The 22,553-nt window shown below is 47.3% G+C and overlaps 1 long non-coding RNA gene across 1 annotated transcript in view; it reads right to left on the bottom strand.

The window, feature by feature from the left end:
• LOC146867602 (uncharacterized) overlaps nt 1–20,067 on the bottom strand; it is a 356,358-nt gene extending 336,291 nt beyond the window's left edge. Inside the window, exon 1 of the long non-coding RNA XR_014966110.1 lies at nt 19,736–20,067. This is a non-coding gene — a long non-coding RNA (uncharacterized LOC146867602). The remainder of the gene's footprint in view (nt 1–19,735) is intronic.
• Nucleotides 20,068–22,553: the final 2,486 nt, after the last annotated feature.

The raw sequence follows: 22,553 nt of genomic DNA, 5'->3' as shown, positions 1-22,553 counted from the left end.
ATTCCTTCGGCCATTACAATTAGCAGAGAAAATTAGGAATCATGAGACAGCTTTGGCCTATTTATCATCCCTAGATAACACGGACATTATATAAGCTGTATTAAATTATGTTTTAACTGTATTTAGGATACGAAGCTAATACTAAATATTTATCATGGTCATTTTCTTTTTTTAATCGAAGTAATATGTATTTATTTGTGAATTTTATATGGTAAAGGAAGTAAATGAACTAGTTTCTGTATACTTGTATGGCTCAAATAGATTATATATAGAAATAGATAGCTAGAAAGTATTTTTGATGATGATGACTCCCATTGCAAAAGGGGGGCATTTTTTTTTCAAAAACAAAATACAGTTTGGGCCTTTTTGGGGGGGTTGTGTCTTGCTGATGCCACCCTGCACCAACAACATCATGCATTGACAATTCCTTCCTATGCCTTAAAAAAGACCACCAGCTTGAAGATCATTTATAAACTTGGCAGAGGTCCCTCCACCAGGCTGCTGCTACTCCCTCTTCCTGGCAGAACATTATATATATATACTAGCCCTTAGTCTTTTAATTCCCAATCCATCACAGGAGTGCATTTCTAACGCCTATCTGGGCCTCAGACAAGGCACTTAGAGATTCACAGGGTGTCAGGAAGAAGCCAACAGCAGGGTCTAGTCCGGGTCCAGTTGCCACTGTTGAGCTCGATACTTCTAGGAAAAGTACGCTTGAAACTTGTGTATTACTATAGCCACACAGGAGATTAGCCAACTGACCCTTGGAGTACGCTTCTTTAGGCTTTAGGGCTCCTTCCACATGACAGACAGCAGGTCCAGTCTCTTCTGATCTTCTGCAAGTCTCAAAAGTGTTCTGCAAATAACTGGAGGTGCCACATTTACTCCTGATTAATAAATACAGGCTCTTCCCTAACAAATGGGGTAAGGCCTCTTCCCAAGGAATTGGTAAATGTTTCTGGGCCAACCCTGCCCAATATATTTCAGTAGTTCTTTTTTGCCCGACAGCTAACAGACCCAAAAAGTTCAGGGCCTTTTCAAGATAACAAAAGTCATCAGCCACACCTGATCTTGGGCTCTGCTGGCTGTGTGAGTGTGTTGTAAGTGTAGTATAGTAACTCTAGTGGCCTCCCACATCTAATACAAAAATCTAGTTTGAGACAGGCACTCTGCGCATAGCATACCCAAAGAGAGAAATCTGAGAGGACAAAGGCATGGTTCATCAGCAATCAAGCAGAAGAGCCACAAGTATTTTCTTAGCATTCTGTTCTCTCAATTTCAAGTGTGCTCCAAGTGTTACTTGTAGCCCAGCATACCTGTCAAGCAGGACTTGGCACTGTAATGTCAAAAAGGATGCATGTAGCCCCTGCTGTGCATACTCTGCGGTCAACTTATTGTCTGATCTTGTTAGGCATTTCACACTTTTTCAACACTTATTCAAAGCTGAGCACAGGCTGAGAGCTGGCAGAAGCTTATGCTAATCAGCCACTTCAGGCAGGTAAAGGGTATCTTTCCAAAGTTACTTTTCATTAATATTTATTTAAAAATCTTACTTCACCATTGAATTTGAATTTCATTAACTATTAAAAATAGTGGTTCAGTTATTTTCTAGAATGTCCCCTTCCGAGATAAAGTATTAGTATTTTAATCTGTACTCTGGCATTCTTCATAGAATAGCTACGCCTGCCATAGTGAAAATAGCTTTAGGGGCCTGTCATTAAAGGGGCATGGTTATTTTAATTTTCTACATGTTCCACCTTTAAATATAATGCTTCATACCTTGTGAGCTTCAAGTTTCACATAGGGGGTGACCTACTTATATTTCAATGTAGATTTTTACAGTTGTTGTTTTTTACCAGGAGTACAGCTAATTTACACGGCAGCATACAGACTATAATAGCTGTCCTGAAGCCATGTTCTCTTTGTCATGCTCGTAGATGATACGATAGGTGTTGCAGTCCACTAGTGGTATTTAACTTCCTGGCCCTGGGTACATTTTGTTCCATACACTAGGGACTTATAGGCAAGTTAAATATACCAATTAGGAATATGCCAATTTTACCATGCTTAAAGGGGGTTCACAGGCACATTACAACTGGTTAGCAGGGGTAACAAGCGTACAATTCTTAAGGCTAGAAGGACAGACAGACCTAAAATCTGGGGGGGCATCACTCATTGGATCACACAAAGATGATCATTTCCTACACCATGGAAAAAGCTCCGTAAGTTGGGATTTTTTTTATGTTCCTTGAGTTAAAAGGATTTAGTGAAGGGATGCTAGCTTGGGATCCATTTATTGTACTAGGATCCCAAGCTTAGGTTAAATAAGGTAGAGTTATTTTGCACTCTGGACATGTGGAAAAAGGAACCAGATAATAGTGCCTGTTGTCTCAAAGTGGTTCACAATAGCTACTCATGAGTTACATCCATCGGAAATGTATGAGTCGGGGAATAGAGGTAACGGGCAGCCTAGACTCAGTCTCTTTATAAGCTAATGATATCCTTATTTATTTACATAACATCCAGACTGACCTGGACGCCACAATGTGAAAACTGGATGAATATAACAGCATGTCCACCTGGTGGTCAGCAAAGATAAATCATGACTATTCCCTTTGGAAAATGACCACACCCGAGAACCTGGTGCATTATTGATAACAGCCTTAAAATAAGAAGTGATGACCTTTAGCCATCTGGGGGATTAATTTTCTTCCTGTGCCAGAGATACCACAGAGGGTAACACATCCAAAGTGATAGCTGCAGTTGGTGCCCTATATCCAGGTGGCCTTGACTCCTCCAGTGACTAATGAGCTGAATAGTTCTTTCGTGAATATGTATCACGCCTACACTACAGTATTATTTTGTTAATATGCTAGTGATTATGCTAGGACAGATGTTTAACCCCTTCCATGCTCATGACGGAACGATTCCGTCATGAGCATCGGTTGAGCTGTGCTCATGACGGAACCGTTCCGTCATGGCCCCGCCCGCGCTCGAACCCTTCAGCACCGCGGGGGAATCCGCGCAGCGCTGAAGGGGTTAAAGACTTAAAACTTTATTGATAGACCTGATATGGGGCTTCATGACACATAGAGTTACGCTTGCTCATTTACAGGGGATCCCAGCATACTATATGATGAAACATATTATCTGTCTCCTCAGCTGCAATTGGCTACTTACTGGTTTATTTATTTATTTGTATTTAAGAGTTTTCTATAGCGCTGGCTAGACCTGAGGGTATCACAGCGCTTTATAACATTTGTCATGTGCAATTGAATAAAAAGTATAACAGTAGTAAACACATCGATTCACATCAAGTCCTGTTTGGGGAGGGGGGACAGAGGAGTGAATCAAGAGGTAGGTGCTGTAAAAGTTATTCTTATCACAGTGACTGTATGCTCCAATGTGCAAGATTCGGCATTATGCGTCAGCTATACTTTCGGAAGAATGCGGTTGAGGAAGAGGTCTTTGAGATGACTTTTGAATTTTTTGAATGATGGGTTAGTCCTGATATGGACTGGGATGGCGTTCCAAATTTTGGGAGCATTTCCATAGAAGGAGCGCAATAGGTTTTTTTGTTGATGAGAAGTAGAGGGTTAGTGCTCCTGAGATTCCTTGTCTGTCCAGCTTTGTTGAGTTTGGAGGCCAGGTAGGCAGGTTTGCCCGTGTGCAGAGCTTTGTGTGTGAGACAATCAGTTCTGGAAGTACTGGTTGATCCCCGCCATACCAGAGGATACACAGTTGATCTATGGAACATTAGAGATGTGCAGCATTTGCTGAAAATGGATTTTGCTGGGAGTACATTAGAGGAACGAGCACAAGGGTATTGACCACAGCAAGATATTGTTAGTAGAGATGCCTTAAGAAGACTCCCTCCAATTTGATGTACCCACCGCAGGTATATATCCTGGCCTATCCAATAGCTGTCTAAGATATGGTGGTTTGCCAAATTCCTGTTAATTCCTATGTCAGCTAATGCATCAATATGGGAATGAGCTGATGTGTAAAAGTGAAAGCCATGATGATAACCTGCTTTAGGATTTTGACGATGTAAGATTGCAACACGATATACTAGGACAGTGTCTTCTGCATTGTTCCCTAGAAAAGCTGCTAGTTTAACACGGAAAAGTAACTCAGCCGAAGCAAAAGAGCAAGCACGTTAGACCTGTTGCTAATGGGGAGATCTAAAAAGGAGATGAGTTTATTATATCACATCATTCAGCCATTCAGAGAATGGTGATGTGGAACTGACAGAGCTAAGAACAAAACAAGACAAATATTAACAGATAGCTGACTGATGAAGACTGTACAACCTCTTTGAGGTACCCAGCTCTGATGTCTAGAAATGAACACTTTAATCTAATACCACCATACTTGCTTTACTTCCAAACATTTACATGTTATATATCCTGGGCTATACAATAGCTGTCTAAGTTATGAGACTGTAACAGTAGGGCTTTTCTATATGGTGTGGGAGCGCAAAGCCCTTAGACACTACTAGGAAGCAATGGTACTTCAAACAGTCACCTTCACAGGCAGGTATATCAAGAATACTCCTGAGATAGTTTTATTAGGACCTCAAAAAACATTGACAAGGCCACTAGGTCTTTCCTTCGGTAATGAGGTGTAGAGAAGTTGGTTTTGCAAATGTTTGTTTTCATCACATAAAGTTAATTTTAAAAAAAAATCCAAAATAGCTGTAGGTGTGTAAGTAAGCATGTGCACACAAGGGATATCATTCTGGCATCCTTTTTCATTTAGTTTAAGAAATAAACTGGAATAGGAGTGGTTTCTATCACAAAGAAAATCATTCCAAGATGGCTGCATGTGCATGAGCAAAGAAGCGTAGTGGCATTTCGGCAACCATTTGGAATTGTTTTATTTACTTCAAATTACTCTTCCACAATGGCTGCGGCCATTTCAGAATGTTAAATAAAAAATAAAGTTTGTGTGGAAAGCCACACATACTAAAAGAAACAAGCACTGTAGCACTGTGTATATGCGGATGGCATGAAAAATAATTTTTAAAAACGAAAGCTATAAAACGGTGAGATGGAGGCGGATTCAGGGTGCAAGTGTGAGGCAGATGTTGATGGCATGGAAAGTGAGGGGGTGTGAACACGGGAGTTGGTGGCTCAGGAGCAAATGCCCAAAAGTGAACATCCTGGTAGCTCTGTGGAGTTACTGAACCTGTACCAGAAAAGGTATGTGCTCCCACACAGAAATGAAAAAATAGTCCCCTCAAATCAGCAGTTGAAGGACACAAGGCAGTCAAAATGGTGGTAAAAAAGATATGCCCCAGGGGCTGGACAAAAAGAACACTAGGGAGGAAAGACATCAAGGAAGGAGCAGGGACCTGAGATAGGCACCAAATCCATTGAATCATGAGCAAAAGGCTGATTCAAAGGCCACTCAATTTATATTGTATTACAGGCAATAGGTCCATACATGTCAACATTTTAGAACAGGTAAGTGAGAGATTTAAAAAAAGAAATTGGGAGAATGTATTTTCCACATTGACTTATAATGAAGCAGAGGCAATCTGCCTGAATCAGGTCTTTTGGTGTGTTTAATAACATGGTGCAAACAAAAACAGAGTTCTAAACTGCTTTTTTTTGCGCTATGTAAAACTGCCAGAAAATAAAACCACATGCTCTAATCTTGCCCCCCAAGAATTAAGGGCAAAGTGTTAACCTTTTATGTCAGAGGTCATCCTTGGAGGGAGAGACTGGAGCGTGCATGACAATCAATCAATCAATCAATCAGGGTTTTATAAAGCGCGCTACTCACCCGTGAGGGTCTCAAGGCGCTTGGCGGGTGGGGGGGCAGCTCTGGTCAGTCAAAGAGCCAGGACTTGAGGCTTTTCCTGAAGGTGTGCATGGTAGGGGAGTGTCTGATGTTGACAAGGAGCTTGTTCCAGGCCTTGTCTGCGACGTAGGAGAAAGCTCTTCCGCCTGCTCTGTTTCTGCGGATGTAGGGGGTTTCTGCCAGGGCGAGGTCGGCGGAGAGGAGGTCCATTTTGGGTACGTGGAAGGAGACTCTCTTGTTGAGGTATTTGGGTCCGATGTTGTGGAGGGATTTGTACACTATAAGTAACAAGGGGGACCCGATATAGGTAGCTTAGGACCACGGGTAATCATGTGTTTTACAAGAACAACGATCCTTAGCATAAACTTGATTAAGGTGACTGTTATACCATAGACTTCAATAAGACCTATGTGTATTCCTCCTGTGTCCAGCCGGACAAAGGAACATTTATTATCGAATTTTACAAAATTAGAAATAGGATAATGACAAACAATGAAAGAAGGGCACAATCCTGTACCAAGTTTTCAACAAGGGAAAAGAAGTAAGGTAAAGGTGGAAAGAAATGGCAGGCAAAAACTTTGGGAGCAAACATTGGGCTTACAATACAGTAACGGACTTAGGTAAGCTCCAACCTACAGAAACCACAATACATTTTCACAGTGGATACAATGTGGTACTGTAATGGAAAGTCGACGTTTCGATCCCTAGCTCCTAATCTAGTGGGATCATCCTCAGGACTTAAAATTACAAAAAGTTGCCTGATGCGATCTCTAGCCTGTTGAATTGAACGAGGAGAGAAGGGAGAAAAGAACAACAATCAAACGATAAGAAGGGAAAGCATATCAGCATTCAGTTGCGATGTACATTTCAACAATTGTGCGGTCCTAGGAAAGTGCCTCATGCATTTAATATTCCTTGTGATTAAAAACGGGTTTGGCGCCGTTTGGTTGCTCTAAGCGAGTGAGCGATTTGCGAACGCGGTTGTGAAGGAGTGAAGAATTTAAGGCGTCCTTATGGGTTGCATGCCAGACCTCTCGGAGTGAATTGAATTCGAAGTTGTGGATGGCCATCAATGCAGTGGTGGCGTGCGAGGCATCGTCGGGCTGGCCGGGCGTAGGCAAGTGATGATCGATCCCCGATTGGCAGCTGGTGCTACTATAGTGAAAAATTGGTGCCTTGTGTGGGACAAGTGGTTGGAACGTCGCAAAGGTGGGGAATCTAGGTTACCTGGGGAACAGCAAGAGGAGCTGCTCGTGGTTGCGTCCGGGTGATAGGCAACCAGGCTGTGGGTGATAGGGGAGTAGTCGGCGCTGCCGGGAGGCACTAAAGGAAAGAAAAGGGCGTAAGGGGGGATGAAGGTGCGGGCGAGGGGAAGGTGCCGGAAGATGGGTGGCCGGCTTACCTTGGGAACAACTTGAATTTTGTTCCGAGCGAGGAGTATTTAGCAAACGATTTCTTCCGCGTTGGAGGCGGGGAGTGGGCGGCAGCAACGATGGCTAATCATGGGCATACTGAACAAGGTAAAGGGAAGCTCGTTAGGGGGAGTGAGAGACAGAGGTAGAGATTAACTCTGGATCGAAGCTGACAGTGGCTTACCTTGCGTTATTGCTTGTAATAGGATCAATTGGGAAGTGTTCCTTCCGCGTGTGGAGCGGAGAGAGGACGGCAGCAGCGATGGCTGTCCGTCGTTAGTGCGAGCTGAATAGGAAGGAGAGAGCTCGTTACGAGGAGTGGAGGGTAACGATGGAAGAATATCATTGGAAGGGGGTGAAGGGCTTACCTCGATCGAGTCTCGACAGAACGGAGGGGATCGTCCGTTTGTGGCCTGCAATGGGAACTGGGCTGTCGGGCGCCGGTGAAGTTAAGGCGTCGTGTGGGAGTGGAAAGAGAGGACGGACTGTGCCAGGGGTTAGATTATCGGTGCAAGTGCGGGGGCCATTTTGGAGTGGGGAACCGTGACATAAGTGTGTGTGCCAATACCGAAAGGGTGATATTGTAGTGAACTTAGCTTGGCTGGTCACGCATGCAGTTTGAGGAACATGATTTTCATGATGAGGTTATCGCCCAGTGAATTGGGCTGGTTAGTGATCAATTAATAATTAACAGAGAAAACATAATTAAAAAGGCAAGTAAGCAACATTAGATGACAGATTGAGGGTATGTAACAATTAAACCATCAAAAAGGTGAAACACATTGAAGCAATTTGCAAATCCGCGGTTACTGAGGGCGGTATTCTGAAAAAAGGCTTGCACATTACTCATGGAGGACTGTATGTGCAGTATTAGTATCTCATGAGTGGAAGTTCAAGGGAGTTATAGAGTGTCATTTCACTGTTACTTTGTAGTCTTTTAAAGTAACGTTGTCCAGTCCTCTGTTCTATTCAGACCGTTTCGAATCGAGTCAAATAGGATGATTGATTTCAGTTCCTCTCTGTTCAGTAACTGAGCCATATTTCCTCCACGTTGTGGTAGTTTCAGGACTTTTAGAACTGTCCAACGAATGCCGTCTTCATTGTGATTGGCCTCTGCAAAGTGGTGGGATTTGTAGGCATGTTTGAGAAGTTTGAAGGTTACTCTCTTCTCGACGGGGAGCCAGTGGAGGTCTCGCAGGTGTTGGGTCATGTTTTTGTGTTGTGGGGTCCCGAGGACGAGTCTAGCTGCAGCGTTCTGGATCGTTTGGAGCTTGTGTTTGAGGGTTCTGTTGATTTCGGCATAGAGGGCGTTGCCGTATTCCAGCCTGCTGGTTATGAGTGCATGGGTGACGGTTTTTCTGCATTCCGGGGGTATCCATTTGAAGGACTTGCGGAGGATGCAAAGGCAGTTGAAACTGGTGGAGGCGACGGAGTTGATCTGGCCGGTCATGGTGAGAGATGAGTCAAGGATGATGCCGAGGTTCCGTGCATGGTCTGTAGGGGTGGGAGGATTCCCGAGTGCGGAGTGCCACCAGGTGTTGTCCCAAGTGGAGGTGGAGGGTCCAAGGATGAGGACCTCAGTCTTCTCCGAGTTGAGCTTCAGGCAGCTATCTTTCATCCAGGCCGCAACGTCCTTCATTCCTTCCTGAAAGCAGAGTCTAGTGTCTTGGGAGTTCTTTGTGAGGTAAAGGATGAGCTGGGTGTCATTGATGTATGATACTATGCTGAGCCCATGTTGTCTGACAATGGCGGCGAGGGGGGCCATATAGAGGTTGAACAGGCATCAACATTTTCTTTTTTTTTTTTTTTTTTGAGAACCTTTATTTCAGAATTCAGGACACAGCTATTCAGCCGACAGCCCGGAGGTTCGGCAGAATTAAGAGTTGGATACAATGATGTGTCCTCAATACAGTTCAAAGAGTAATGCAAAGGTCCAATTTTAAGTAAATACTGAAAAAACTCACAACAAACCCCAGCAAGGCAAGGACATTGAAAGCCCATGGCGAAAGCCCCCAGGGGAGGCAGGACCCCACTCATCTACTAGTTACAAAACTGTGTACGGAGGAAGAGGGGGGACAGCAGAGGCCCAAAGCGGTTCCCAGAACCCAACTGTGCTGGAAAGTAGGTCAGGGGGAAAGCTGTTCCTCGGGAGGTTCCAGATCCGGGGCAAGACATATTCCCCCCCTGTATTGGTTCCACCGCCCCCAGATGGCATGCCACTTCCGGGGGCGACCTCTAGAGCAGTAGACCGTCTTCTCCCTAAACATGCTCCAGTCCATGTTCTCCTTCCACGCGGTCAGTGTAGGGGGTCCCGGGGAGCCCCACAATCGCGCGATATCCCTTTTTGCTACCATGTTACCCAGAGTCACCCATTGGGTCTGCGCCTCATCGAGGTCAGTGGGCCCCCAGACGTTCAGGAGGCAGCACCGCGCCTCCGGCTGTACCGCAGTGCCCGTCACCTCCCCCATAACTGCATGGACTCTCCTCCAGAACTCCACAATGGCACTACATTCCCAAATGATGTGCAGGAAAGTACCCACCATACCACATCCCCTTCTGCACAGGCCGTCCTCCGAGAATCCCATGTGGACCAGTCTTGGCCCCGTCACGTACACCCGGTGCAGTATTTTAAGCTGCACCAGCCTCAGACGCGACGGGATCGCAACCTCCTTAGGAGACGAAACCGCTGACTGCCAGTCCTCATTATCCAACTCAAGGCCATCCCTAGTCCACTGTTCTCTAAGCCCCAAAAGCATGTCTGCCCGGACGTTAATCAACTTCTTATATATAAGCGAGATCGTGCTCTCGGGCATATGACCATCAAGGACTCGGTCCTCAAGGGGAGAGGACTCCGGCACCTTCTCGCCCTCAACGAGGACTGATCGGAGGGCGTGACGCAGCTGGATATACCTGAAATACTCTGAGGGCCCTAGCTCATACTCAGTCTGCAACTCCTCGAAGGACTTCACCCTCCCCTTATGCAGCACATCTCCCACCTTGGATATACCTATCAGGTCCCACTTATCAAAGCCCTTCGTATGCCAGAGTCTTCCCAATCTTTCCGATTCAAACAGTGGGGTAGCGAGGGTGAGCCTACCCTTCCAGCCCAACGAGTCAGTCGCCATCTTCCATACACGCACCGCCACGCCTGTGGGCCCCGTAAGGGACGAGTCTAAGGACCGCGAATACAACGCCCTGTAGTAGTTGCCGCCACGCAGCAGCCACCTATCCATGGCATATCCAGGGCTGAGGGCAGGGCCATAAAGCCCATGGTTGATCGCGCTCAGCTGCGTGGCCCAGTAATACCTTCGGATGTCCGGGAGCGCGATCCCCCCATCGTACCATGGGAGCGTCAACTTTGAAATAGCTATTCGCGGCCGCCCATCCCACAGCAACGTCCGCTGGAGGCCTTCGACCTCCCGAAAGTATTTGGCCTGTACCCAGTCCAAGGTGTTCTGGAGGGCGTAAAGGAAGCGGGGAAGAGACATCATTTTGAACAGGGCCGCACGCCCAACAAGGGAGAGCGGCAGCCTCCGCCAACCTTCAACATCTCGCCTCAAGCGCGCCAAGGGGGGGAGCAGATTCCTCTCATAGCGCACAGCAGGATCCATGGATATAAAAATCCCCAAATACACGAAACCCTGCTGGGCAACCTGTATCGAACATGTTCTAGGGATCGGTGGGACCTCGCCACTAAGAACGTACAAGTACGATTTGCCCCAATTAATCACAAGCCCCGAGTTCCTACCGAACGATGCGAGTACGTCACAGACCACTATAAGTGACTTCTTAGGTGAGGCAAGATACAGCAGGATATCATCGGCATAAAGTGAAATACGGTCCTCGTGATCAGGCGACCACCGAAGGCCCCGCACATCGGGGTGCCAACGTATCCACGCAGCCAACGGTTCAAGGGCGAGGGCGAACAACAGAGGCGACAGGGGACAACCCTGCCGAGTACCCCTACCAAGCTGAAACGGAGTAGATGCCCGACCATTCACCACAACATTCGCTAGTGGCCCCTCGTACAGCAACCGAACCCAACTCACAAAACCGCGACCGAAACCAAACTTGGCCAGCACGGCCCATAAGTATGCCCACTCCACCGTGTCAAAGGCCATCGTGGCATCAAGAGATGCCACAATAGCCGGTTCACGCAGCGTGCCCGCCCTGGCGATGACGCCATGAAGACGCCTAAGGTTTAATGCTGTGTTTCGGTGCGGGATGAAGCCAGATTGATCCGGGTGTACCAAATCGCCAAGTACCCTAATCAAACGAGTAGCCAGGAGTTTGGCCAGAATTTTCGGCTCAGCGTTGAGGAGCGAAATGGGCCGATAGGAAGCGCACCTATCTCGGGGTTTACCCTCTTTATGTATGACCACGATCGACGCCAGCCGCTGATCCAACGGAAGGATCCCATCCCCCCGCGCCTCCAAAAACATGGCTCGCAGGTGAGGGGCGACCCTATCCGGGAACAGTTTGTACAGGTCGATCGGCAGTCCATTCGGTCCAGAGGCCTTACCCGAGTTTAAAGCGCGAATCGCCCCCGCCACCTCGTCAGCCGTGATGTCACCATCCAAATCGTCCCTATCTATGTCAGAGAGGCAGGGCAACTCGATATCACGGAGGAGATCAGACGAGTCCTCGGGCGGCCTGTCCGACACCGAGGAATAAACCCTACGAAAATACTCCGCGAAACACTTCACAATCCCCTCAGGTTCCACAATCGCCTCTCCCCGCTCCCCCGTCAACTCTGGCACCACTCTATTGACCCGTTCCTTCCTGTCCAACCACGCCAGGAGTTTCCCTGCCTTATCACCAACGTCATATAGGCGGCCCTGTTGTTCCCTACTAAGGGTCTTAGCGACGTTCGTCACCAGGTCCCTATACTCCGCCTGCTTCAAGCAAAGCTCGTGCAGTGAGGACTCTGTAACCTCCTCCTCCATAGCCCCCTCAAGGGCCGCAATCTCCTCCTCCACTTGCCGCACCTCGCCATCCCTCCGATTCTTGGCAGCCACCACCAGGGAGAGGGCTTCCCCCCGAAGGACGGTCTTAAAAGCTTCCCACAGCGACACCGCCGAGTCCACGGTTCCCAGATTGTCCTTAAAGTAATTATCTACCTTCTTTACCAGGGCGCTGCGCATCTTGGGGTCTCGGAAATACCATGGGTTGATGGGGGCCACCCTCCCTCCTCCCTCCCGATCTAGATCCAGCCGGATCCACACAGGCGAATGGTCAGAGATGCCGCGTGCCATGTGCCTGGCCTCGGATATCAACGAGGCATGTGCGGCCAGAGTGAGCAGGTAATCAATCCTGGAGAGGCTACCATGCGCCCCGGAGTGAAACGTGTATTGACTCTGTGTGGGGTGCCGGAGCCTCCAGCAGTTTATCAGACCAAACGTATCCAGGAAGTCTGGAAGCCATTTCTGAGCCCCCCCTGTGTCCCTGGGCGGGTATCTATCCAACAGTCCGGAGCCCACAGCGTTGAAATCCCCTCCCACCACCAGCATTCCCCCCGGGAGAGTCAGCAAAGCCCTGCCCAGTTCAGCAAATGTGGAGGCCTGCAGGGCCGGCGGGACATAAACCGAAACCAAAACCAAAGTCCTTCCTTCCCACCGCCCCGCCACCGCCACAAACCTCCCCCTATCATCAACAATGGTGGAGTCCACCTCAAAAGGCAACGATGCTCTAACGAGGATGCCCACACCCCTAGACCCAGAAGAGAATCCCGAGTGTGCAATGAATTTATACCCCTTCCTATTCAGGGCATAGCACGTATTACCTATGAGATGCGTCTCCTGCAGCAGGACAACATCTGGCATTGAGCGTTTCAAAAATTGCAAAACAATCCCCCTCTTGATGCGATCCCCCAAACCATTAACATTCCAGCTTATAACACTTAAGCCCCTACCCCCCATCCTCAAACGGAAAGAGGCCCACCCCACACCCGAGGAGCCACCATGGAACAGCCCTGAGGATAATCATCATGCCTTGCAGAAATAAACCCCCAACAACAAACTCAAAATCCCCAAAACTCCCCCCACCCTGCACCCCTGCTGCAGCTTACAAAGCCCCCCCAACTTGCAGTGTGCCTGTCGCCCTACAAAAACAAAAAATCTACAAAAAGTACCCTAAGGGAGGAAAAGAGCACCCCTCGTCCTCCCGCAACCCTCCACAGTTACTGCACGCCGTTCGATTCTTTAAGTATGGTCAAATCAAGTCAGGCCGGCTCTGAAATATCAGCCCTGTCCATCCCGGCCACTGTCTCCATGCTCGGCTGTGTCGTCCCCTGTCCGTCGCCGGGGCAAAGCGTCCAGCCATTCGTCGGCCATAACAGGAGAGTCAAAAAAGAATGTCCGATCTTCATGCACCACCCGTAGTCTGGCAGGGAAAAGCATGGCATACTTCAGATCCAGTTCCCGAAGTCTCCGCTTCACCCCCAGGAAGCTCTGTCTCTGTCTCTGCACCTGCTGGGTGAAGTCCGGATAAAAATTCACCGACGCATTCTGGAAGGGGACTGGGCCCGTCACCCTCGAAGCTTGCAGGATAGCGTCCCGATCTCGAAAATGAAAGAGCCGAGCGACAATCGGCCGCGGCGGGGCACCCGCCTTGGGCCGCCCGCCCGGCACCCTATGGGCCCTTTCCACCGCAAAAAACTTTCCAAGGCCCTTAGGCTTCAGATGATTGAGGACCAAATCCTCCACCAGCAGGTCCGCCGAGGCCTCATCCGAGGACTCCGGGACCCCGATGACGCGCACGTTGTTGCGCCTGGCCCGGCTCTCGAAGTCCTCCAGCCGGCGGGCGGCGAGGTCACTCTCGGCCCTCAACTTCCGAACCTCGGTCTGCAGATCCGCTACATCATCAGTGAGGCCCGTGGTCTTGTGGTCCAAGTTCTTGACGCGTTCGTTCGTCTTGCCCAGATCCGAGCGGATCAGATTGACATCTACCAGGATGGCATCCACCTTATGCGCCAGGGCCTCGAACTGTCTCCCCATCGAGGACTGCATTCCGTCGAGCGCGCCCATGACATCCTGGAGGGAGAGCTCCGGTGTCCCAGGCGAGTCCTCCTTCTGGGCATCCGGCGCCTGGCTCGACCCACTCGGCGATGCTTTCAGGAGGACGTAGCGGTCCATACTGTTGACTTGGGAATACGTTCCCCGCCTGGTGGACTTAGTCTTCAGCCGATCCCCTTCTGCTTTGCCCGACATAATGGACTCCAGGCAGTTAAGACTGTTCACTCTCAAAGAGAGGAGTAAGGAGTGAGCAGGTCCGCCTTGTGCCGCCAGAGCAGCCCGCCGAGCGTCCCTGGGGTAATAAAGCCACCCAGAGCTCTACAGTGTCCGGGCAGACAAAGGGAACAAAACCGAAAGTGAAAGAGCGAGGACCTCCGTCCGACAGTTCACACCTCGCCAGGCCGTTGTTGATCAACTAGGAGTCGGGCATCCTGCCAACTCTAGCCCCTGGCATCCCCGGGAGTTAGGCCACAATCTTCCGCCAGTCGTAAGTCCGGTTCCCGATGGGCGATCCGACCGTGGGTAGCATCAATCGCCTCCCTGACAACTCAGCAACACGGTGCCATGCATACCATCAGGATTAGAGACAGGATAGTCGACGGAGGGCGCGAGGGTCTCGGGAGCTCTAAGCTCACACGGCCATCTTAGTCAAGCGCTAGGCTCCTCCCCAACATTTTCTTTTTGACAGTTTTACAAAACTCCAAATGGGGTTTCTGCATGCTGGAATCAGGAGGGGGAGACTAGCTTTGAAATCAGTAGTTTCCCACCTGAATCAGGAGGGTTGGCATGTATGTAAGTCTTTGACATCAAACCACTAAAACTGTCTACAGACAGGCCTAGAAAGAGAAGCTGACTTGTAGATTTGCTGACCTGTGCTTTTACATTCCAAGAGGAAGAAAGCCATGAACTGGCAATCTCTGTTGACACCAAAAATCATGACTTGAAGGCCGAAATGGGCCAAGGCAGAAAATTATGAAGTGATGGTCAGCAGAAAAGCCATGGAGGAAGAATAGAAATATGTCAGTATGACGTCATATTACTTCAGCTTACATCCAAGTTGGATCTAAAATTCCCCTGAAATATTCAGGAGTTGTCAGTCTATATGTAGTGATCTCAAACTGACTGAAATTATTGGAACCACTATTGTACGTGTATCTGAATCAGATGTCACCTGTGCTTTGTGCCTATAACCTCACATTTAGATAAAATAGCAGTAACAATGTCCTCCTGCGTAAGTGACACATGTTTCTCGATTGAAAAAGTTACGTCGTGACTGTGTAATTGTAGTACAAGTTTGCATGGATAATGTTAGCGTCTGAATGACCTTTAATACAGGTAAACAAATTGCAGGTAACCCATGAGCGGGTGCCCCTAGGTAACTGTGTTCCTATAAAAGATGATTAGTGATTTGTAATTTTGAAAAAGTACATTGACAAACAAAACATTTATAACAAACATATTTTTAAGTGCTGAATATTTTATGACTGATAAATCAATAAAGACCAGTTTAAAAAATGAGACTATGGGGTAGCCTGTGATCTGGGCCTTTGCTTTTATGTTGAACCATCTGCTCTACCACAAGCACCAGGCATATCGAGAGTACTTCCACTGAGCTCAGTGACCCAGCCCGCCTACTCAGGGGGTTGTCTGCAAGTCACTCTGCTCAGTGACGGATTGGCCATTTTACCAGCCGAGCAAACACCAGGAGGCTGCAGGCCTGGATGCCAATTTCAGCTTCCCTGGGGTAGGCTTGGGTCAGCTTGCCCTTAAATTATTTTAAATTCATTAGCCGGTATAGTTTAAATAATAGTAATTTAACTGTGAGCTCTGGAATACTTGCTAAGGATTATTCCTTTAATCCCTCTCGTAGAGGAATAACCCATAAACACCACAAAGGCTAAGGCCTCTTCTGTCAGGCCTGGAAAGCTTGTCCAGGTCCGCTCTGAAAGCAGTTGAGATGCCGACAGGTTGGCCATCTCCAGCATCAACTAGGCAGTAGAAATTATCCCAGGGGGGCCGATTCACAGAACTAATCGGAGATAAAATCCTAAACTTACTACTTTTGGTATTCACAGAAGGCATTTAGTAGTAGTAAAGTTAGGACTCCTAACTTTACTATTACTAAACTGAGACAAAATCCTAACTTTACGACTCTCTGTATTCACAAAAGGCATTTAGTAGTAGTAAAGTTAGGAGTGCTAACTTTACTACTACTAAATGCCTTCTGTGAATACCAAAAGTAGTAAGTTTAGGATTTTATCTCAGTTTAGTAGTAGTAAAGTTAGGATTAACCCTGTCACGCTGACAGTACAGTTGATGCCCCAACCTCAGTGACATTTCTGATGACTCAACTCCCCTCCTCCTCCGCATCTTACCATCTACCAGCTAACAAGCTTCTCTCCTCATTGACACCCTTTTTCTCCCAGGCACTGCTGCTTTACTTGGGACTTCAGACTGCATCTCCCCTATTTCTATGTACTGTAAATAACTGGTGGTACCATCAACCTATTTAATGGAAGCCGAACACACACACCCCCACACACACACTCTCTCTCTCTCTCTCTCTCTCTCTCTCTCTCTCTCTCTCTCTCTCCCCTCTCTCTCTCTCTCTCTCCCTAGTCTCTCAACCTGATAATGGTGCCAGCTGGGTGTAGGATCCAGCTGTTTTATGGCTGATCTAGGACTGCTCCTGTCCTAAATGCTGTATTATAGAGGCCCGTCATACAGGTATACATGTGCCAGCTCGTGATAGCCCAGCAGTGCCCCTGCTACATTGAATGCTTCTTGTTCAGTCTTCTGTTAAATGCTTTCCTCACTGCTGGGCCTGTTCAGGGGAGCACGCCTATGCCCCTTCTGTACTCTCGCATAGTCTCGCGAGATCGAAAGTGTTGAAGCAGCTGCCCTCGTCTCATCTGCAGGAAACACAGCAAAACCCTTCCAGCAGGAATTAGCATATTTTAATATCGCCCTTGACACCACGCTAATCGCGTCTTCATGGAAGTTGTATAATTTTAAATGAATACTTTATTGTTCAGTTAATTAAAAATAACAATATGACACGATTAAATCACCCTATAACACATCATGAATAGATAGCAATAAAAAAAATAATCTTGAAACAGTATAAAACCTTCAGGATATCTTCAAAGCTTCAAGGTAGGAACTAGTCATAAGGGCACCAATCAACAGTTATTACATTTCATAGATCTTATTGCATTTCTTTAGACCCATTGCGTCTGGGGTTTCCTATTTAAGCTGTTGTTGATTTAGACACATTTAGATTTGAGCAAATGAGTCAAAGTGCAACGTGCCTTGATGTAATCCTCTGTCATCCTCATACTAAATATTAATCATAAATAAAAAACAACATATTTAGTGCATTCAATCAGATGCCAAAGCTAATTATAAGTGCACTAATCTCCAATTTTTACATATCGTAAGCCTTTTACAATTTTATTTCTCGTTAAGTAGTTATAAACTACTGTAAAGGTAAGGATATTTTACATCTGATATCAAAATAGTATTGACGTCGGAGCAAAACCAATTTCAAATAATGCTCTGGTTCATAAATATCTCCCTTGTTTAATTAATGGAGCGATCCCCACTCTCTCCTTCAGTCAGTGAGGGACTGTGGGAACTAAGTAATAAAATGCTGCGGAGACGGACAATTGATCACTGGCTGACGCTGTATCTGGAACAAGTTGAAACCAGAAATTCACATCACAGCAGGTACGTAGAGAACAGCAGTGGCGGCTGGTGACACTTGAAAGTGGTGTGGCGTAAAATTATTGTCATACTGCACCATAGCGAGCGAGCGAGCTAGCTAGCCGAAACCTCGGCAAAGGGACCCTGTGGGACAAGAGGTCCAGGCTCCCAAACAACACCAAACATGCGCACTGAGGCAGAAAACTACAAGCAAACCACTGGAAGGATGGGAGGGGTCTTGCGGCTATTAAAGGGGTGATATTTCTGCAGCAAGGGCCAGGTGGCATGGTCATAACAGTGTGGACGGCAGATGAATGGCAGAACAGGAGGCACACCGAGGTCCCTTCATCCATTATTATAACTGGGGAGGATATGGCTTAACAATTAGAGCAGCCAACCTTGAAGCTGGGAAACCATGTTCGAGTCTGGTGGAAGGCTCACACATCCTGTGATTCTGGGCAAATTACTTAATCTCCCAGTACCTAAAAAACATGAATGTGTCCCTCTGTAATGCAACTGGTGCTCATGTAAAGAGCTCTGATACCTTAAGTTCAAGTTTGCGCTATAAAAAACTGCTTAAAAAATGGTAGGAAGCTGAATTGGTGCTGTCCAGGTGGAGAGGGTGGCCGTTAAACATTTAATCTGTGTCTGGTTTTGAGTTCTAGTCAGGCCTTTTGTGTCTTTACTGACTAGATTGCTGCACGATCCATAGACATTGCCATGAACATGCGAAGTCCGAATGGCCTGTTGTGACCTGTGCATGCAGCATTAAGTACAGTAGCTGACTGATAAATTTTGTATGCTCCAAGCATATTTAAAGTGGCAGACTTGCTACTTTAAAGTAGTTATATGGATATTTGCGTAGACAGAAATTCTCATGCCCCTGGAAAGCTGCGACCCGGGCCGGCCCTCTGTCTACTCTTTCTCCAACATACCCACAAGGAATCCGCCCCGTTAGAACAGCCAAGCCGATGCCACTCTGTGCCCAGACAACAGAACAAAACTGCTGCAAGCAGGCTATGCCCCTCCCCACCCCGCGCCAACCCCCAGCCAGGCACAAGACACAATAGTTAAATTGCCATTTACCATGGGATTTCTTGGTCGGTGTCGGAGTCTGACGCAATGAAACCTGCCGGAAGGAAAGAAGTAAATGTCCGATTGTGCCGCCCGTAACATTACATTTGTCAAGAAAGAAAGGAGGGGCTGCTCAGAGATGGGACGGAAGTGGCAGAGAGGGTCTCACTGCAGACAGGATGTTGCAAACCATTTCTCACGACAACTCTAGCACATGATGCTCAGGGGGCTGCTGAGATCCTACATCCATCACATTCAAGGGCCTCTTGAGAGAAATATCTTTCCAGTGTGTAACCTTCTGAGAGGGCTTAAGAAAAATCTGTTTACAGCGCGCTACTGCAGAAACAAAGCACGAATTGCAAGAATAGAGGGGAAAACAGTGACAAGGTTGAGGGTTAGCCCTAGGAAAGGCACATTCTAGCGAAGGCGCTCAGTGCCTAGGCCCTAAACGTGAGCACTGGACGAAGCGTCGCGTGTAGGCGCTGTAATGCAAGCACGCAAAGCTGTGGGGAAGCCAGCGCCGCAGTGACTCGCCGAGGCCAGCCCATGCCACACTATCATCAGCAACCACTGACATTTCCTAAAGCTGTGCTTGAGCTGCGCGCGAGATGAAGAAGGGGGCCAGTGAAACACTGTGCTGCGGAGCAGTCGCGGCCGGCATGACGGGGGGAACGCGCGGGGAGGGGGGGTTTAATTGAATAAAAAATAAATAAATAAACTTACCAGGATGAGGCATCTCCTCTGCCGGTCCCGGGTCGCATTACGTCTCCAAGTCCTCTCATAGCAAGTGGCAAATCATAAGACTGGGGGCGGCTACCAGGCTATATCCTGCCATTTGACAGGGCATGGGGCGACTGTACATCACCGCCCGAGCAGGATCCTATCTTTAGACTCTTGCACTACACTAGGCATGCGCAGCATACCTAATATAATGTCAATGGAGTAGGGTGCTGAAATAAAAAGTGCCCTTCTCGCAGATGCGGAGTCGAAGTCCAGTTCTGGACTCCTGCTGCTCTCGTCTGTGTGTGTGTGCGCTGTGTGTTTATTGTTGACTCATGCGCACTTGAGGCTGTGAAGCAGCTGCCAGCACAGGCCGGAAATGTAAACAGACGAATTGCGTCTGCAGTCTGCTTACATTTCTTGCTGCCCGTGAGCAGTTTTTCTTGTTGATTCTGCCAAGTGGGGCGCCGTCCCAACGCCCCTATGGACCAGCCGCCCCTGGAGAACAGGGTTTCTCCAAGCAAAACACCCACTTGGCGTTGTTTTGTATCAATCCAGGCACTCAGGTACTCACCTGCCTATGGATCCACTCCTCTGCCCTCCGGTACACTCTTGCATTGACCACCTCGCCCAGCTACACAACCAAACACACAAACTCACCAACCAATGAAGCAGTACTGTAAGTTAGAACATGCCAGGGGTTCGGTCTCTGCCAACGCTGGTTTGAAAAGAATTGCGGCCGGGTATATCTATTACAAATTCCCCTCAAAAAGGTTTAATGTGCTTGATCAGTGGCAGCGTTGGTGCAAACACCAGAAATGTTGGACAGTATGAGCTGAGGAAGCAACCCATGCAGAAAGTTATGTCATATATACTGCTGTTGGTCCCAGGTAGAGGGAGCAGGATGAATAAACTGGACACATATAAACATAAACACCCGAAGCAGACAAAGCAGAAACCCTAAAAGTATGGAAGCACGTTCTTTAACCAATAACCATTAACAATGACACGATCATATTTACTAAGGTTTCACGCAACGCAGCAAGGCAAATTACTGCACTGCATTGTGTGGTATGGAGAGAGCAGAACTGCGCCATACCTACTAAACTATGGCGCCCTTCTGCTCCCTCCTTGCACTGGTGCACTTGAGGCTGCCTAGCGTCACACCAAGCACCATTGTGCCATGCTGTAAGGGTGCCTGCTTTACGTGCCTTTCTCCTTATTATGGGTGCGATGTGGAATGCAGCACACTTGGAAAGAGGAAATAACGAGGAGAAATAAAGATATTTCTCCTTGTTAGGCCTGAGACTGGTAGGCGCACCAGTTTGGTGCAATCCCAGGTTTACTGACCTTAATAAATCTGGGATTGCGTCAGAATCCATGAGTGGATTCATGGTAGCACCTATGCTCCATCCATGGAATGCCTTCCTAATGCAAAGTAATGTAAAGACACGCAAAGTGGCTTTGCATACCTTAGTAAATCCTAGATAAGGACTAGCATTGCCTTGCGACGGTTTGGGTGATGCAAGGACAACTCAAGTCCTTAGTATATCTGGATTTTAGTTTTTGTTTTTGTGTGTTAGTGACGTGTAAATGTCCATAAACTGGAGTTGTGACATTTATAGTATTATCAACGAAAAGTTGACATATTTACATGCCTGGACCTTTGACTCAACAGAGCAATGGGCCTTCTATTTCCATAGTGAGATTTTTGACCTTACACAAATAATGTCTTTGTGACTTGCTCAAGTGAACCCTAACATTTTGTCCTTAAGATGCCATTACTGATTACTAAAGCCGCCAAGAGCTCAACTGATTTAGCTGTTGGGACAGTAAACATCAGCCACATCCTGGATCATTGACTAGACTATCCTAATCTGATCCCCTACAATAAAATCATTGTGCAGACAAGTGTCACCATTATTCAAGTGTTCATGATGCTTCACCATCGTTCATCAGTCTTCTTGTGTTTTCAAACTTTGAGCACTGCACCATCTCTCTAAGTCATTATTGTAACACAACAGGTTTTTTACAATAGCTCTATACTAATTTAAGACAAAAGCATGAGATCATGAAATGTACTGTCTAGTTTTTATTGTTTCGGTTCTGATAAAACAATTACTGAAACAATGTTAACTCATTTTACCCCCTTTGAATGAAGACCTGCCTTCCTCAGCAGTATATGTTCTCAGATATGTCTGCCAGCAGCTATTAGAACCAGAAGGGCTGGAGTGGGTCATGAGGTCACCACTTCATACCTTGTAAGATCTTGTTAGACCGCCTCCTCGTCTGGACTTTAGTTTCATTGTCAGCAAGTCAGTCCTTGTCAGATGAGTGCTTAGAAGGTGGGCCCATGTTCAGGTTCTGTGCCACATAACTATACTCTTGAATGAGGCAGGCAGCTGACACTGCTCATAAGTGATTGAATTATCAGGATGCAGCTGGTAGCTTATGGAGTCCTCGTGTCAGAAAACTGTCCAAAAGGTGTCATGCTATCATAGCTCTTTCGAAAACATTTTATTTCGAAACAGGCACATGACATTTGATAGTTGTCGATGGAGATATTTTCGAATGTTTCTTAGCAGCTCGAGTCACACCCACCTGAAGGTGCATGTTGGTAGTTGGATTCCCTTAAAAACTGTTAGCAGATCTTTAACTGGACAGTCAATTTCTGCCAATGGCTAACATGCACGTACTGTAACCTGATTAAGGGCCCAGTAGCTTGGCCTAGTGTTCAACTCTGAAAGGTCATTACAATCTTAAAAGTCATGCATCTAGCATCAAACAACTTGATGCTGCCCATCCCTCTAATTGAATTTAA

Source organism: Triturus cristatus, chromosome 1_2 (genome assembly GCF_964204655.1).
Source record: "Triturus cristatus chromosome 1_2, aTriCri1.1, whole genome shotgun sequence".
NCBI lineage: Eukaryota > Metazoa > Chordata > Amphibia > Caudata > Salamandridae > Triturus > Triturus cristatus.
This window is presented reverse-complemented; position numbering and strand designations above follow the sequence as displayed.